Genomic DNA, 17443 nt, shown 5'->3' on the forward strand with positions numbered 1-17443 from the left:
CCTGCCTCGGGGATGGATGTCCTTAGGTTAGTTAGGTTTAAGTAATTCCAAGTTCTAGGGGACTGATGACCTAAGATGTTAAGTCCCATAGTGCTCAGAGCCATTTTTTAACAACACCTTTCCGAAAGAGGAAGGGGATTGGATGGATGGAAGACAGAGGGCTGAAGTATCATCTGGGACAGCAGGATGTGTAAGTAGAAGCCTGAACTTTAATTTTCATTCGTGGGTTCCTTACATCCTTGGGTCTGGCCTCTCCTTGCTCTTCCCATAATGTCAGACACCACTGTAGCGTTCGGTAAGTGACCTAGGGCCGAAAAGTTAACTCCAGTGACATGAACCCAGTGCCACCTGCCTGGGCACTCCGCTCCATGCACTGGGTCTCATCCCATTGCTTGTTGATTACGTCGACAGAAAGCCCACTACGCCAGCCATTGCTTAGGAAACCGTGGATACCCCGCAAACTTCAGTAATTCCTTAAGGGTAAGCCAGAATATGCATAAAGTTTTATTGCAAAACGGAATTGTATAGACTACATACGTAGGTTGAGTAAGGGTGATAGAAGTGCATTATATTAATAATTAAAAATAGGCATAGTATAGGATTGAAGGCCAAGGCTAACCCATGAATGTTAGGATAAGTAATCTGAAAAAATGTGAAGATCGGGAAAATAGTTAACAGATACTACTGAATTCATTAAGATTTAAGTTGTGGTATAGTGCCGATAAATTAGAACAGGAATAACGAGTCGCAACGGTACTACTCGTTTGGGTTTTACTGTCTTCACATCATGCAGCATTGAAAGGGTACAGTACCGCCCGACATTGAAAATAGGTACAACATACTTCATTATTTTTGTCAGAACAACACATTTTTTTCTAATAATAACTCAATTTCAATTAATACAGCGAAGCCGGATACCAGTGTGGGAAAGAATGACAATTTATTTATTTAATTGATCACATGTGCACTCCCACAAAATAAATCCCTACATCCAGTTTGGTGAGATCTGTGAAATGAATGAATGTATGGTCGTCTGCTAACTGCAGATAGTGAATGTGAATATATGATCATCTTTGAGACGATCCTTTGGCCACCTTTGGTGGAACCAAAGAGATGAAACTTACCGGAGCTTTGAGCGCCTGAAATGTGGCTGACCAATACGGTAGCATGGTCTTCCCCCACCTCGACAGAGGTGCGACATGACCTGAAGAACGGCCATGTTTCAGCACTCTGCCGCTGGATCTTGTGCTGTTAAGATCTTAGTAGTGCTCCGTAAAGACAAAAGAGTGGAGACATGGTACGCATGTGGAATATTTAAGAGTAGTTTGAAATAATAATTTCTCTATTTGAGGAACTTTTGTGGGGAGAATTAAATGTCAGGCATGTAATATTCATGGGATCGTAGTAATCTTCGGAAGTGACCAACGGTCACAATGAAACCACGTGTAGCAATAACTTGAAATACTTCTGTGTGCTTAAGTTAAGCTGAATTACTAGCGTGTGTACTATAAGTTGAAATATTTAAGAAATAGCGTGTGCAGGACTTGAAATTAGAGGCGAGTACTTCCACGTGGTGAGTACTGTGGAAACCTGAAAGTGATAGTATTGTGACTATTTATTGTGTTGTATTCCATGTTGTAGTGGGTGTATGTCATGTAATTTGGGTATGTGTGGTTTGCATGGGAGAGTAGCAAGGTAGTTTCAAAAGATTAGTGGGTATGCATGTTCCTTCGGTACCGCTCGGTCTGGAGGAAAGTTTCGTGATGACGATTGTGAGAGTCGAAGTGTGAGGTATAATAAAAGATCCACCATCCTATCCAGAAAGTGCACAGTAGCATTAAATAATTACGAGACCATAAGGTAGAGAATCACCAATGTAAAGCCATGCCCACTGGGAGGAATTTCTCATGTGTTATTGTTGTAGGTTATAGAATTTGTGTGTTTAAGTTAGAGAATTTAGCGGAATAAATAAGATAGTGAAAAGAAAAAGATTGGTGGACTTTTCCTTCGAATTGTATGTTGTCATGATGTCCCGAATTTGTAATGCGTGCGCCATTCATATTCAGTGCGGTGGCCACGTGTTGATAAAAGCCGTTAAATAAAGGAAAAAAGAAAATGTGGTATTGCCAGTGCGTAGTGAACAGTCAGAGATCTGTAAATTACTGATAGTCAGAAGTGCGTTTCCTTTGCGTATTATTCATACAGGAGGTTAATTAGTGACTTAATTGTGAGTACGAGAGTTCATGTTACTCGACAAATAAGAATGAGTCCACTCGCTTGGCAGACCACTCATCTTGCAGGCCTGACTGCTTGATGCCACAGTATGAGCAAGGCATGTGGGTGCCTCTCAGCATTACCTCAAAACAGCAAAGGTGATGTGCTACCACACGGATGCGCGATGGCTGTTAGACGTCACGCCATCAGTTAAACTGCTCCATCTCCCTTGAGCAGCAGTGTTCTTGATAGCGATGCACCCACCAACTTTTCATTATACGTCACAGAAGGGATTGCTATAGTGACTCTATTAAGGGATAATTATAAATTACTGTACAGTACAGGTACCACTGTTATATAACCTGTAGCTGGGAAGATTACACACATCAAAAAAAGCTTTGCATCACCTCGGTTTCGAGAGTTCCGGAACCTCTACAGAAAATTGGAATAGAGACCAACATAAAAATCATTTTCGCCTTCTTTATTGCTCATGAAAACTACACATTGCATGTTGTACGATCATACAGCGAGACCTTCAGAAGTGGTGGTCCAGATTGCTGTACACACCGGTACCTCTAATACCTAGGAGCACTTCCTCTTGCATTGATAGATGCCTGTATTCTTCGTGACATACTATCCACAAATTCATCAAGGCACTGTTGGTCCAGATTGTCCCACTCCTCAACGGTGAATCGGCGTAGGTCCCTCAGAGTGGTTGTCACGTCGCCCGTAAACAGCCCTTTTTAATCTATCCGAGGCATATTCAAGAGAGTTCATGTCTGGACAACATGCTGGCCACTCTAGTCGAGTGATGTCGTTATCCTAAAGGAAGTCATTCATAAGATGTGCACGATGCGGGCGTGAATTGTCGTAATGAAGACGAATGCCTCGCCAATATGCTGCCGATATGGTTGCACTATCGATCGGAGGATACCATTCACGTATCGTACAGCCGTTACGGCGCCTTCCGTGACCACCAGCGACGTACGTCGGCCCCACATAATGGCACCCCAAAACAGAAGGAAACCTCCACCTTGCTCCACTCGCTGGACAGTGTGTCTAAGGCGTTCAGACTGACCGGGTTACCTCCAAAAACGTCTCCGACGATTGTCTGGTTGATGACATATGCGACACTCGTCGGTGAAGAGAACGTGATACCAATCTTGAGCCGTCCATTCGGCATTTTGTTGCGCCCATCTTCTGCATGGTATTGTGGATGCAAAAATGGACCTCGCCATGGACGTCGGGAGTGAAGTCACGCATCATACAGCCTATTGTGCACAGTTTGAGTCGTAACACGACGTTCTGTGGTTGCACGAAAAGCATTATTCAACATGGTGGCGTTGCCGTCAGGGTTCCTCCGAGCCATAACCCGTAGGCAGCGGTCATCCACTACAGTAGTAGCCCTTGGCCAGCCTGAGCGAGGCATATCATCAACAGTTCCTGTCTCTCTGTATCTCCTCCACGTCCGAACAACATCGCTTTGGTTCACTCCGAAACAGCTATATACTTGCCTTGTTGAGAGCCCTTCCTGGCACAAAGTAACAACGCCGACGCTATCGAACCGCGGTATTGACCGTCTGGGCATGGATGAACTACAGACAACAAGAGCGGTGTGCCTCCTTCCTGGTGGAATGATTGGAACTGATCGGCTGTCGGACCCGTCTAATAAGCGATACTCATGCATGATTTTTTTCATCTTTGTGCGGGTTTAGTGACATCTCTGAACACTCAAAGGGACTGTGTCTGTGGTACAATATCCACAGTCAACGTCTATCTTCAGGAGTTCTGGGAACCAGGGTGATGCAAAACTTTTTTTAATGTGTGTATTTGCACATGTTCGGTTGTATGGGAACCTTTTTTGAATCCCGCCTTTTCGACTGGCTGGCAAAGGCAAAATTTCCGAGAGGCGGTACTTGGTGATTTTTGTTGGCAGTCTGAGAAAGGTAGGTAATTCTCAATGATTAAGAAGAGAATGACTTCTGCATTTTTGCATGACTCTGGTATGTTCCCTCCTCGAGACATTTACTTAAATTAAGAGTACTTTTTCAAGTTCTTGTCCTCCAATCTTAAGCATCTCCCTCGTGGTCTGATTTTCTCTTGGCACATTGTAATTCGAAAAGCTTTTTCCACTTCATTTTTATCGATAGGTTACAGTTCTCGCGATCCTACATTTGTTACAGAGGTTTGTAATTCATCAAGCAAAACTTAGGGAGCTAAGAGTTCACACTGAGGCCTGCTGTCAGTCGATACTCCCCGCTCCATTCTCGATGCGAACAGGAGAGGGAGGAAACGCAAGTGATCGTACTAAAAATATACTCGGCTACTAGCTATAAAGTGGCTTGCGGTTTATGGATGCAGGCGTAGATCCACCAGAAAATTGAAATATATCGTGAACAGTAACGGCAGTGTGGATGATATTGTACCACTGGATAACAGTGCAGATAATTTCAACCAAGAACAGGAGTGTTAATGGATCTAGCGAGAAATTAGATCTGAAATTCAGCTATAACACGAAAAACCTGTAGTAAACATACACGCTGCCTGACAAAAATAGTGAAACACCCAGACGACTTTGTCGGATGACATTGTAACTTCGTTCGTGTACATACTTTTGACGGATGTGTGAATGATTGGACCTGCAGTGCTGTGTGAGAGGTAGAACGGCCGTCAGAGTGCATTAGTGTTGTCTATGTTTAGTGTTGTTACTAGTCTGGTACAATATATGAGACACGAACAGCATCAGATGTTGAGTCGCCGTGAAGGGCACGGAGGCTCCTTGTAGTGTTGAGAGTTATTAGCACCTGAGAAGCGTTGATGGATTTCTCTGTGGGTCTTCATTTGGCTAGCTGGTCGAATCGTCCTACACCGACATTTGTGGGGCACTCAGATGCGACAGTGGCATGATGTTGGACTTCATGGGAAAGTGACGGCAAACACACTCGACGTCTAGGTTCCGGTTCATCACGTCTGTCCACCAGAAGCGACGAATGTTGTATTCTACGCCAAACACATCGTAACCCCATCTGTACCTGCCACAGGAGAATGTGACATTCAGTGTCGTCCCCGCACGACTGTTCACAGATCAGCAGCAGCAGTGCTGGAGCACTGCTATCCACTGCTTAGTGTGCTGTTTGCAACACAACGCAAACAGCCGCGTTTGGAATGGTGCGGTGGCTAGCAAGCCTGAGCTACTGATGAATGGCGTCGCATTGTGTTCGGCGATGAATCGCGCTTCTACTCTAGCTGACCATCATTGGCGCCCATGGAGAGGCACAGTGATGTAACTCCTGGAGTCATGGTTTGGAGAGTCGTCGGGTATGGTTTCAGACCGTGGCTGAAGACTGTGGGAACTTTGGTGACAAAATGGTATGTCACGGACATCCTGCGTACTCACGTGTTACCTCGTGCCATTTTTCAACAGGACAACGCTCGTCCACACAGGGCACTTGTCTCTATGAACCGTCAGCGTGATACAGAGAAACTCGTGGTCGGCAGGACGTGTCACCATTATAACTTGTGTGGGACCACTATCAGTATCTAGGATCTCAAATACCATCACAACAGCTGTGGGCCAGGTGATGGTGGTGTTGTTATGTATAGGACGTTCAATAACGAGTTCACTGGCGCCCGTACTGAACTAACTGGTTACGGATGTGATTACTTTCAGCCAACCTACATTCTCACCCATCTGCAGTCCACGTCCATGTCGTCCATGCTCGCTACGTTCCTACAGAAGGTTGAACGTAATTGCGTATCTGCTCTGAATGTGGTGGTCATATCCGGAAGAACGGAACCGCCGCATTCGTAAAATTGATTCGCCTCAATAGACACAATTACGTTCTATCTCCTGCCGGAATCACAAAGTAGAGAGCATGGAGAACATGGATGGGACTCCAGATAGGTGGAGCTGGGTGGGAGTGTGGGTCGGGCGAGGGAGGGAACCGAGACAGTTCGTGCAAGTGCAATAGACACTGCGTCCAGGTGGCGCAGTGGTTACCGCAGTTGCCTAGTAAGCAGGAGATACTGGGTTCAGATCCCTGCCTGGCAGACATTTTCATTCGTCGCCATCTGTTCAACATAAAATCCCAATGCAGCTGCCTTTAATAGTTCCTTCCTTTCCCTCTCCCCTCCTTCCACCTTCAATTTACATAATGTAATTATTTTTGTTTTCTTTGGAAAATACGTACCAGAAGGTAAAATATATATTGTAATTCTCTGACATCCTGGTAACTCTCTCTCACTCGCACCTTCTCTTCCACACAGACGATCAACACCGGTAAGTTTCAAGCCATTTTATGCTTGAGATACACCGTCCATAACTACGCAACAATTAGGGTAATGTAACAGGGAACTGTGCCTGATTGATCAGTGGGAAAGTAAAAGATGAATTACCGGAAAATGCATTAAAATCTTCTACCTAAGAAATGGTTTAGAAGGTCGGACATCAAACAGAATCTTTATCACGAACCACATTCGTTTCATCGCCTCCTGAACAGAGGGCAGGTCAGCTGGTAAGCGGTTACAGCCTTCATATTTTGATACAAGTCGCATTCAGTTAAAATGTGGTTTTCAGACATCCGTACGCCACTAGCGCTGTTTACTGGTGAATCCTAACGTCGGAGGAGAAATTCACGTGTCAGAGGACAGTGCCCTATCCGCAGGCACATAGGAATCCTTTCCCCTGCAGCAGTAGCCAGATGGAGTAACACCATGGCCGCGTCATTTGTTCCAGTCACCACAGCTGTCTTAACCCTAACTCCTCTTATCATAATCCATGATCCTGTGCCTCAACAGCGGAGCACCTACACGTACAGGGCAGCAGATGCGTAACTTGTACTTTCCAAGCAGGCACTTTTATTTCCTTCATCTGCTGCGTCATTACCCCGTATTTCCAAATGCCCTGTAATATCATTCTCTTTTCAAAATTATGTAAAAAAGCACCTCTCACAGTTTTGTGTCCAAATTATGTGCTTATCATCACATCACAAAATTGCATGACAAATTGTTAACGTAATACTTTTCTAACGTTTAAGGAAATGGAGAGAATTTATTAAGAAGTTTGATGAATAAAAATATAAAGAAAGATGCACTCATCTTTTGTTTATCCTTAATACAGTTCTCGTCGTTTTTCTATATGATTGCAGGCCTAGGGTTCCTTACTGACAAATTGAAGACTTCTTTTACGGTATCACAACACGTCTTTTATTTAACATTTTACCTTTACTTTCACACGTATTCACGTATATATATTAAAACGTAAACTTCCACCTAGTAAGTTCTAGAAGCTGCATTGCTCATATTAGAGATTGTAATGACACCCGGTTTTTTGTGTTATTAATAATTTTATGTAAAGTTGTCTTTTTTCCCTCTTGCAAATATCAAATGAATGAATAAATGGTAAAGTTACTTTATAAAGTTACAAAATAGAAATTTTGGAATTCTAAAGTATTCCACTAGTAAAGGACAGTATATACACCGACGGAAAAAAAATCGCAAAACTAAGGAGTTGTGTGTCATTTATTGAAATTTCGTGGCAGTCTCGTAAGAGTAGAAGCACTAGCGCCACTATGAGAATGCAAATCAGGTTTGCTTTAACACACGTAATGGTCGTGGGCTTTAGTTGCCTTTGAGACGTGACGTGGTGACTAGATGTCAGTCAAGAGTGTCTTTAAGGTGACAAAGACGCCGTTATAACCACTTCACTCAGTTTGATCGAGGTCATGTAATACGGCTACGGAATCTGGATGCTCCCTCTGCGATATCTCTAAAAGACCTGGCAGGAATGTATCCACTGGACGTGACTGCTACCAGCGCTGGTCACGAGAATGTGCGGTCACAAGGAGAGTGGGCTCCGGACGGTTAGTCGGTTGAGTTGGGGAAGGGGACCAAACAGCGAGGTCATCGGTCCCGTCGGATTAGGGAAGGATGGGGGAGGAAGTCGGCCGTGCCATTTCAAAGGAACCGTACCGGCATTTGCCTGAAGCGATTTAGGAAACTCACGGAAAACCTAAATCAGGATGGCCGGACGTGGGTTTGAACCGTCGTCCTCCCGAATGCAAATCCAGAGTGCTAACCACTCCACCACCTTGCTCGGTGGCCCCGGACGACCACTGGCGCTAACGGGGAAGGCCATCGTCTTCGGTATGGCTCCGGCACGTCGTACTGCATCTTCAGCAGCAGTTTGAGCAGTAGCTGGAATCACTGTGGCGCAACGAACTGTCACAAATCGGTTACTTCAAGGACGCCCTGAAGCGCACATACCATTGACCCTCAACCACCGCCATTTGCGGCCTCATGATGTCAAGCGAGAGCACATTGGATGGCGGGGTTGGGGACCTGTTGTGTTTTCTGATGAAAGCTAATTTTGCCTCGGGGCAGTGATGGCCGTTTGTTGGCTAAACCTGTCTGCATGATAGATACACTAGACCTACACCTGGAGTTATCGTCTGGGCTGCAATTTCGTATGACAGCAGAGACACCCCGTGGTTATACCGCCCTGACTGCAAATTTGCTCGCCAATCTGGTAATTCGACCTGTTGTGCTGCCGTTCATGGACAGTTCAAATGGCGCTAAGTATTATGGGACTTAAAATCTGAGGTCATCAGTCCCATAGACTTAGAACTAGTTAAACCTAACTAACCTAAGGACATCACACACATCCATACCCGAGGCAGGATTCGAACCTGCGACCGTACCAGCAGCAAGGTTCCGGGCTGAAGCGCCTAGAACCGCTCGGCCACAGCGGCCGGCCATGAACAGTTCCCAGAGGATGTTTTCCAACAGGATAACGATCAGCCACATACCGCTGTTGCAACCCAATGAGCTGTACAGACTGTCGACATGTTGCCTTGACCTTCTCGATTGCCAGATCTCTCTCCATTCGAGCAAATATGGAACATCATCGGACGACATCTACAGTGTCATCCACAACAGCAAGTGCAGCAGGCTTAGAACTCCATCCCACGAACTGACATCCAGCGCCTGCACGTTTGCATTCAATATTCTGGCAGTTACATCAGCTATTAATGTACCAGCATTTCACATTTGCAGTGGCTAGTAGAACCTTGCAGACAGATTGGGAAGAAACCTCTTTAGAGCACTGCAAGACTCCAAAATACCTCGGAGTCACTCTGGACCGTCCTCTTACATATAAGGAACACTGCTTAAAAACAAAGCAAAAAGTGGCTGCCAGGAACAATGTGGTTAGGAAGCTGACTGGAACAACATGGGGAGCACAGCCAGACACATCCGCATTAGCCCTCTGCTACTCTGCAGCTGACAAGAGAACCTCCCCATCGCACCCCCCTCAGATTTAGTTATAAGTTGGCACAGTGGATAGGCCTTGATAAACTAAACACAGATCAATTGAGAAAACAGGAAAAAGTTGTGTGGAACTGAGAAAAAATAAGCAAAATATACAAACTGGGTAGTCCATGGGCCACATACACAACATTATGGAGACTGCGAGCTCAGGAGCGGCGTGGTCCCGTGGTAGCGTGAGCAGCTGCAGAACGAGCGGTCCTTGGTTCAAGTATTCCCTCAAGTGAAAATTTTACTTTCTTTATTTTTGCATAGTTATTATCTGTCCGTTCGTTCATTGACGTCTCTGTTCACTGTAATAAGTTTAGTGTCTGTGTTTTGCGACCGCATCGCAAAACCGTGCGATTAGTAGACGAAAGGACGTGCCTCTCCAATGGGATCCGAAAACATTTGATCACAAGGTCATAGGTCAACCGATTCCTCCACAGGAAAAAAACATCTGATATATTCTATACGACACTGGTGACGCCATGTGCTTCACATGACAGGAATATGTTGTCGACCCACCTAACCTGTACACTTGGCGAATGGGAAAAAAGATTCTTCTACCTTGCCCGATTTAGGTTTTCTTGTGGATGTGATAATCGTTCCCAAAAAAGTGATGAAAACATAGGAGTTCGTCACATAAACTGAAAATAAAAAATTAAACTTTTTCATCGATGGAAGATTTGAACCAAGGACCTTTTGTTCCGCAGCTGCTCACGTTCCCACGAGACCAAGGTGCTCCTTCGTTCTCAGTGTCCTTGATGTTGCCTATCTTCCCATGAACTACTCAGTTTGTATATTTTGCTTATTTTTTCACAGTTCCACACAACTTCTTGCTGTTTTCTCAATTGATCTGTGTTCAGTTTTTCAAGGCCTATCCACTGTGACAACTTATAGCTAAATCTGAGGGGGGTGCGAAGGGGAGGTTCCCTTGTGAGTACGCTTGCCCAGTATGGTGCAGATCTACACATACAAAGAAAGTTGATGTTGCTCTGAATGAGACATGTCGTATCACTACGGGTTGTCTAAGAGCCACACCTGTGAAAAAACTGTACCGCTTATCCGGCATAGCCCCCCCGGACATCCGAAGAGATACAGCAGCACGGAGTGAAATGAGGAAGGCATTAACATCCGAAGCCCACCCACTACATGGCACCAACCGGCACAGCAAAGACTTGTGTCTAGAAAGAGCTTCCTTCACAGTACAGACCCACTCGCTGACACTCCACATCAACACCGGGAGAAGAGATGGCAGGTCAGATGCCAGCATCTGGAGGAGTGGCTGATCCCGCAAGAAGTTCTTCCCCCAGGCCACACAGAGAAATGGTCCACATGGAAATCACTCAACCGCCTGCGTTCTTCTGTCACAAGATCCAAGAGTATTCTGGAGAGGTGGGTCTTCCAGGTGGACTCTCTCCAGTGTGACTGCGGAGCTGCCGTGCAGACATCAACACATCTACTACAATGCACTTTACCTCCAACTGTGTGCACCATGGAGGACCTCGTAAGCGCTACACAAAGTGCACTGGACGTTGCAAATTTTTGGGCATCCACTGTATAGATTAAAATTACCTTATGTTTGACAACACAATCTGTGTCTAATCATTTATTTCATTCTTGACTAGTTTAATTTATAAACCATAATGTATGTATGTATGTAGTAATGTATCTAATATTGTTTTTAGTTTGCTTCTGACACGATAAATAAAATCGCGCCCTTACATTGACCTGTGGTTTTGTAATGTTAATCATTTAAACATGTTACCTAGACAAATGTGTTCCAAAAATTTCATTACTCTACATTAACAATTTTTTGGTGTTGCGATTTTTTGCCGTCTGTGTATTTAGCTTTTACAACATACTGAACTATTTACGAAAACCTTAACTGTGTTTTTGGAACATAATAATAGTTTTTCGTTTAGTGAACAACAAATTTCCACGTAATATCACGTAAATAACATTTGGAAAAATATTCGAACGCTGTGGCATTTGTTGTATCTCATATAAAGTGAAATCATAGGATAACTAATTTTTATGGCGAAAACTTTTACATTCAAAGACACAAATAACGTTGCAATATGTTGCGAAGTAATTTGGCAAAGTATAGAATTTTCGGAAATACTTTAGTGTAACGTGTTAGTGCAGTTGATATAAATCCTGTAGTTAATACTACGGTTGCAACGAATGTTGCCAAAAAAGAGAAAGGCTCGAACATTTTCTTTTTTTGGTAATCTGTTGGTGGTGTCGCATACTATATTAACTTAATCGTGGTTTGTTATACCTGGTTCCCAGCAGAATGACTCCTCCTTGCCCTGCCTGGGCATGTGAAGAAAGGTGTCGCAGGCCACGTCAATATACTTTTCTGCTAAGTACACGTGATGGCTAACCAGAAGAAGTTGGTGCAGGTGAGGATCTGCTCTAGCGCTCTCAAGAGCATCTATAATTCAGCGTCATACGCTGTGAATGTGTTATCTAAGCTAAACTTGAGAACATATTGTGGAATTAGTACAGCGCAACCGAAGGAATTCCCTTGCTTGGAAACAGCAAAGTATTCTACAACACAGTCGCAGTGTGTTCTATTGGGTATGATTTCTTCAATCGCATCACAACATTGGACCCATATGCATTTAGCTCTTATTATTTATCCTTTACGCGACGGTAGGTAACTCTGAGAGTCAATTACCACGGCTTCATTGCAGCTGTTCTTGACCTCATCACTGAATATGGCAAGCAAATTCTTCAAAAAAAAAAAAAAAAAAAAAGTTTGAGAGGTCAGAAAACACGAAAAGTAACCACCTACAGGAAAGTCGTGTTCTTCGCTGGATGTCGCCTGTTAAGTCGACTACCCGCGCATCAACGTTCTCTCCGCTGAATTCAGTCACTTCTGAAGGGAAAACGACATAGAGGCTAACATTCATTTCTTTTCGTATGTCCAGCAGAAACTGTCCTCTCCATCTGTAAAATTTCGCAGTAAGAAACATACTGTTTGATTATACAGTACTAACGGTGCCACAGTCACTAGGAACTGCTTAATAGTGATACAAATAAATTTTGTGAGAAGTAAGGAAACATTTCCGAATACTTTCTGGCATGTAGAGTTAGAACGCCCCGTAGATAATACTGAGATTCGAGGGTGGTGAACTGAAATCCCCATTCTCCGTGTTTCTCCTAAATTATTCAATTATTCAAGACCTCTGCTAGGAGAAGACAGGATAACTTCTCTGCCACTTCTGACTAAATGAGTGTTCCGTATCTACTGACTGAAGAGTTTCCAAATTGTGAGACTCACTTCCAGCTATAATAGTTCCTTCTTGTGGTCAAGCGATCCAGTGATGGAGCCACGTGAGAAGCTTCTGGCCTGTTATTCACCACGCTCTTCTTTACGATCCTTTGACGTCTTTTGATTAATGTTGGCAGACCTCATACTCCACTAGGCGCTCGTGGAAACACACGATGTGTTATGTGGAATGATGAGGGCTTCAATGTTCTGCAGGGTAACTGATTGGTTGGTGTTGATTTGAAGGCTGATTGACTGGTACTGCGTTTGAAGGATAGCTTTGTGAATTCGTTGAAAAAACACACTACTATCTTTCTCCTCTAGTATCTCTCGCAGGAAAATGGTAAAGTGCACTTGAGAACAATCTAAACATTGCGTGAAAGAGCTCTTTCACGAGGAACCTAGGCTGCGAAAAAGGTTAAAGACAGTGCAACACCTGATCATTTATTTTACTTCTAGTTTCTCAATTACCTTTTGGTTTTTCGAGCTCGTCATGAGGTGAAAATTAGGTGTTATTACACATGCAATTTTGCGGTTTCTTTTCCCCACGTGGCGACCACATTCGACCTTACAATTTTCTTAGATCGACTGGTACATCGGGGATTATTCCGCTAGTTACATAAGAATATTTCGTAATGATCTCCGTTTGTGGTTGTGTGTCTCTGAGGCATAGTAGTTAATATAAACGTGTTGGTTAAGCGTAGTTTTCGCTACGCCAGACTCTTCAGTGCAAAGGAAATACCCGAGCGTTGTCAAGATTAAGGACTACGAATGGAGCCACAGCGATTTCCCCGGGAGATGATACAGGTTGTCGGGAAGTCGATTATCTTACGAGCAACGAGTCTGCTGTTGACCTTCCCCTCATACGAATGGATACGCTGTTCAGTCAAGTTCCACCAGACATCTGGAAACGTGAGGTGACGTTGGAATTGGAAGTTTAGAATTCAATCGGATTTTCAAGGAATTGCACACCATTCTGATACAAAGTGGTTATAAACTCTCGACCCATTTCTAAGAAATAATGGATACATTTATATGACACATAATCATAATTCAGTTCTGTGAAAACATCGACCTGTTGCATATTTCTTCTTTCATGTTGTTGTTAGTGCGCTATTGCGCGGTTTATCTCATCTGGAGGTACAGCAGAACTTCACACGGAAATTTCACGAGCCAGCACCAACATGAGCAAACTCTCAGGTACTTGGTTGTAAGTTTGACGTTGTCAGTGGAGGAGATATGCGATCTGTGGATTTAAAAATTAGTGTGTAAAAGTCTTACGTCAAGATTGCTTTTTTCTTACTGATTACCGGCTGCGGCTCTTCAGAGAGGCATTTGCAGATCAGTCTAAAGCGTTGTTCAGTGTGTGGCACTCCTTACACATGGTCGTACTTTTTAAAACTAAGTCGTCCTAAATTGAAAATCTAATTTTCTTATGTAAATTGACAACGTTAATGACTAATCAAATGACTAATGAAATGTTGTTGTGATTAGTGATTAGTGACAACAAACTAAGGTTTTTCACTTTAGGATGTCTTATTTAACTCTAAAAAAATACGAGGACGTGTAATAAGTGTCACACACTGAACAACATTTTAGATTCATCTGAAGATGTCTCAGTAATGAGTCGAAACAAGTAAACAGTAAAGAAAATTTGAGATCTTGGCGTAGGATTTTTATCCACGCATGTTTGACAATAAGTTTCAAAGAACTGGAAACGTCGATGAATCTCGCTCCGGGACGCGTACTGTACTACAAGGGATTGTTCAGGGAATTAGAGAAGGAATGAAAACAATTCCGAATGCATCAACTAGGCGACAGAGCAAAGAGTTAGACGTGCCAAAACCAACTATTTTGAAAGCGCTAAAGAAAAAAGCGTACCACGTTGAGGTGTTCCGCAAATTAGACTACGAAGATTCCTCGGCTCGCCAAGCAGCGTTTTACGATTTGATAAGAGCTGCAAACACCTCTAGATCACATTTTGCTTATTGATGAGGCCACATTACACAACTGCGGAAAAGTTAACAAACACAGCTGCCGCATTTCGAGTAAGGAACAACCTGAGGCTGCCACTCATTGGCAAAGAGACACACCAAAAGTAATTTGTGTGAATTGGATTCACCTAGACTACAGTTTATGAACCCTTTGCATTTGCAGAAGAGAGAATTATAGGAAACATCTTTCTGAAATGCTGGAGCTATTCTCGGAACCACAGTTCCAGCAAGAATCCACTGCTCACACTGTTGTGTTTCAAAAGGATTGAGCACTTTCTCATTTTGCTGTGTTAGTAAGGGAATAAGTAAAACGAAAATTCGCTTGCTGATGAATAGGGAGGGGTTCACACCCTCGGATTTCTTTGCTTTGGAGAGCATGTAACCTCCCCCTCACTTACCGACCTTAATGACAGTGAAAAATGAAACCGCGTGTACCTAATGGGAGTTTTGGAAAAGCAATCGTCACCGAAGTTAACCTGTCGGTAAAGAGGGAGGAAAGGGTTACATCTAAATGAAAGGAAATGTGCTAATGAAACTGGTGGGAATTAATTTTGAAAAGGGGTAAAGTTAATAAAGAAGGTAAATTTGCAGCCGTTACGTTAACAATTAAGTAGCGGTAATTAGGTATTTGAGATTTGGGGGAAATCACGGTCGCCAGTCCTAAGGACAATTACTATAGTAACTGAAAAAGAAAGGTTATTACACATATAATTAGCACTAGAAGCGTGGCAACTGAAGGTTGACACGTGTAGTGTGAAAACTGAAAGTTTGTCAGAAGTAATAAATTTCGCTACACCCTGACTTAATTTAGCAAAAGAATTAATAACCGGAAAATCGAAAGTTAATTTAGTGACTGAAGTTAATAGTGAGTTTTCTTTCTGAAGCACATCGAAATTCAGTAAAATACGGTTAGTCTTGGACTACCTCAACAATCATTTCAAAAACTACTTGAATCTACGCAATTTAGAAATAAGAGATTTAACTTTGAACTTGAATTAAATGATTCTGAACAATTAACAATAGTAAAATTTAGTACGTACCAAGCTGAGCTGCAGTCACAGGTAAGCTAAAATACGGTAACAAAGCTCGCACTCTTAATTCGTGCTTGTGTAATCTGAATATTGTAGCCAGCTATTAATGCCATAATTGAACTTTGAAATTAAAGCAGTGAAAACGAGTTAGCTATATTACTTTAATGCTGGCGTTTGAATTTCAACGACACTCGGGTTCATTTCGGAAAAGGAAGGGACCCTGCTTGGCAATGCAATTGGGACAATGAGCAACAAAGGTTCATGCTAAGTTGCTGTAATTTTGCGAGGCAAATGGAACAATTTGAAAAGCTGAGGTCTGCCATACAGTTCTGAAACTTTACGTGCTTTTAGTCTTCCTTGTTGGTTGATTGAAGGTTTGAAGCCGTCGACCGAGGAGGTGGCGACAGTCACTCATTGTCGGCCGTCGCTGTTGCAGAAGCTGGATGTTGGCGCGCCTTCTTCTCGACACGGTCACCAGGCGAAACGGGCTCTTGATGTGCGCCAGCTAATGCTTCCCGTCCGCGACACCATGTCAGAAACTATCATCGCGAGTCGAGCGCAATTACATGCTGCCAAACCCCGAAAGCCCGGCAACTCGCGGGAGCGTCACACAACACCTGCTCCACTCGCTACTCCAGCCGGACTCTCACTGCTCTGCCCGCGCTCCACGCGGCAGAGTTAACACTACCAAAGATCCTACACACTTTGATTCTTCACACGACCCATCGATGTAATCGTTCGATAGCAGTTTTCCCTAGGCAAGACCCAGCGTAGAAATACAAATAATATTTACGAAACAAACCAATTATACATCGACATAAGTGCAGAAATATATATATACAAACAGTAAAACAATTACAATATATAAAGAGACAGAAATGTCATATCTTGAGGTAACAAAACAAGGAAAAAAAATAATAGTACAATAGATGGAAATAGGAGGATATGCATTTCCGGCGTTACACGTGCCCCACATTGTCTGAGGAAGTTCGTGTAACGTAAACAGACTCAGAAAATGTCCCAAAAAAGAAACAGCGGAAATGCATATGCTCAAAACATCAACAAAATTTAGCATTCGTCTAATTAACCATAAATCAATTTTTAGACCATAATAATTGAGTGGAGACACTCCTAATCTTATTCCACTCTGTCATCTTGATCAAAATAAAACAGGTTGACAACATATTAAAATTCATAGAAAATATAGAAAATGATTTAGCTATTCCAAAATCATTAAAATTCGTAACACTATGAGGAATGGAATACTATTTGCAAAATTAATTAGATTGTATGGTCATAAAAACAGGTAGATCAAAATACGCAAATTAATTATTAATTACATAGAATACACATTTTATATAACCTTTTCATAATTATTATCTCGTCATGAGATTCCATTAAACGCTAAACAAGAAAATAACACACATCAGATCGAAAAAAACATAAATATTGACAGTAGAATTCTTTCAGCTGTCCAGGAAGAAAAAAATTCCGCCTTCCGTACTCGCAAGTACAAAGAATGCCGACAGCGGCACAAGAGCCGACAGCGGCACCGCCTCGCCAGTATTGTTGCGCCCGCCTGTGCGGCACGCTTGATCTCTCTCGCCCTTGTAACGGCA

The sequence above is a fragment of the Schistocerca serialis genome, chromosome 8, assembly GCF_023864345.2.
Source record: "Schistocerca serialis cubense isolate TAMUIC-IGC-003099 chromosome 8, iqSchSeri2.2, whole genome shotgun sequence".
Lineage (NCBI taxonomy): Eukaryota > Metazoa > Arthropoda > Insecta > Orthoptera > Acrididae > Schistocerca > Schistocerca serialis.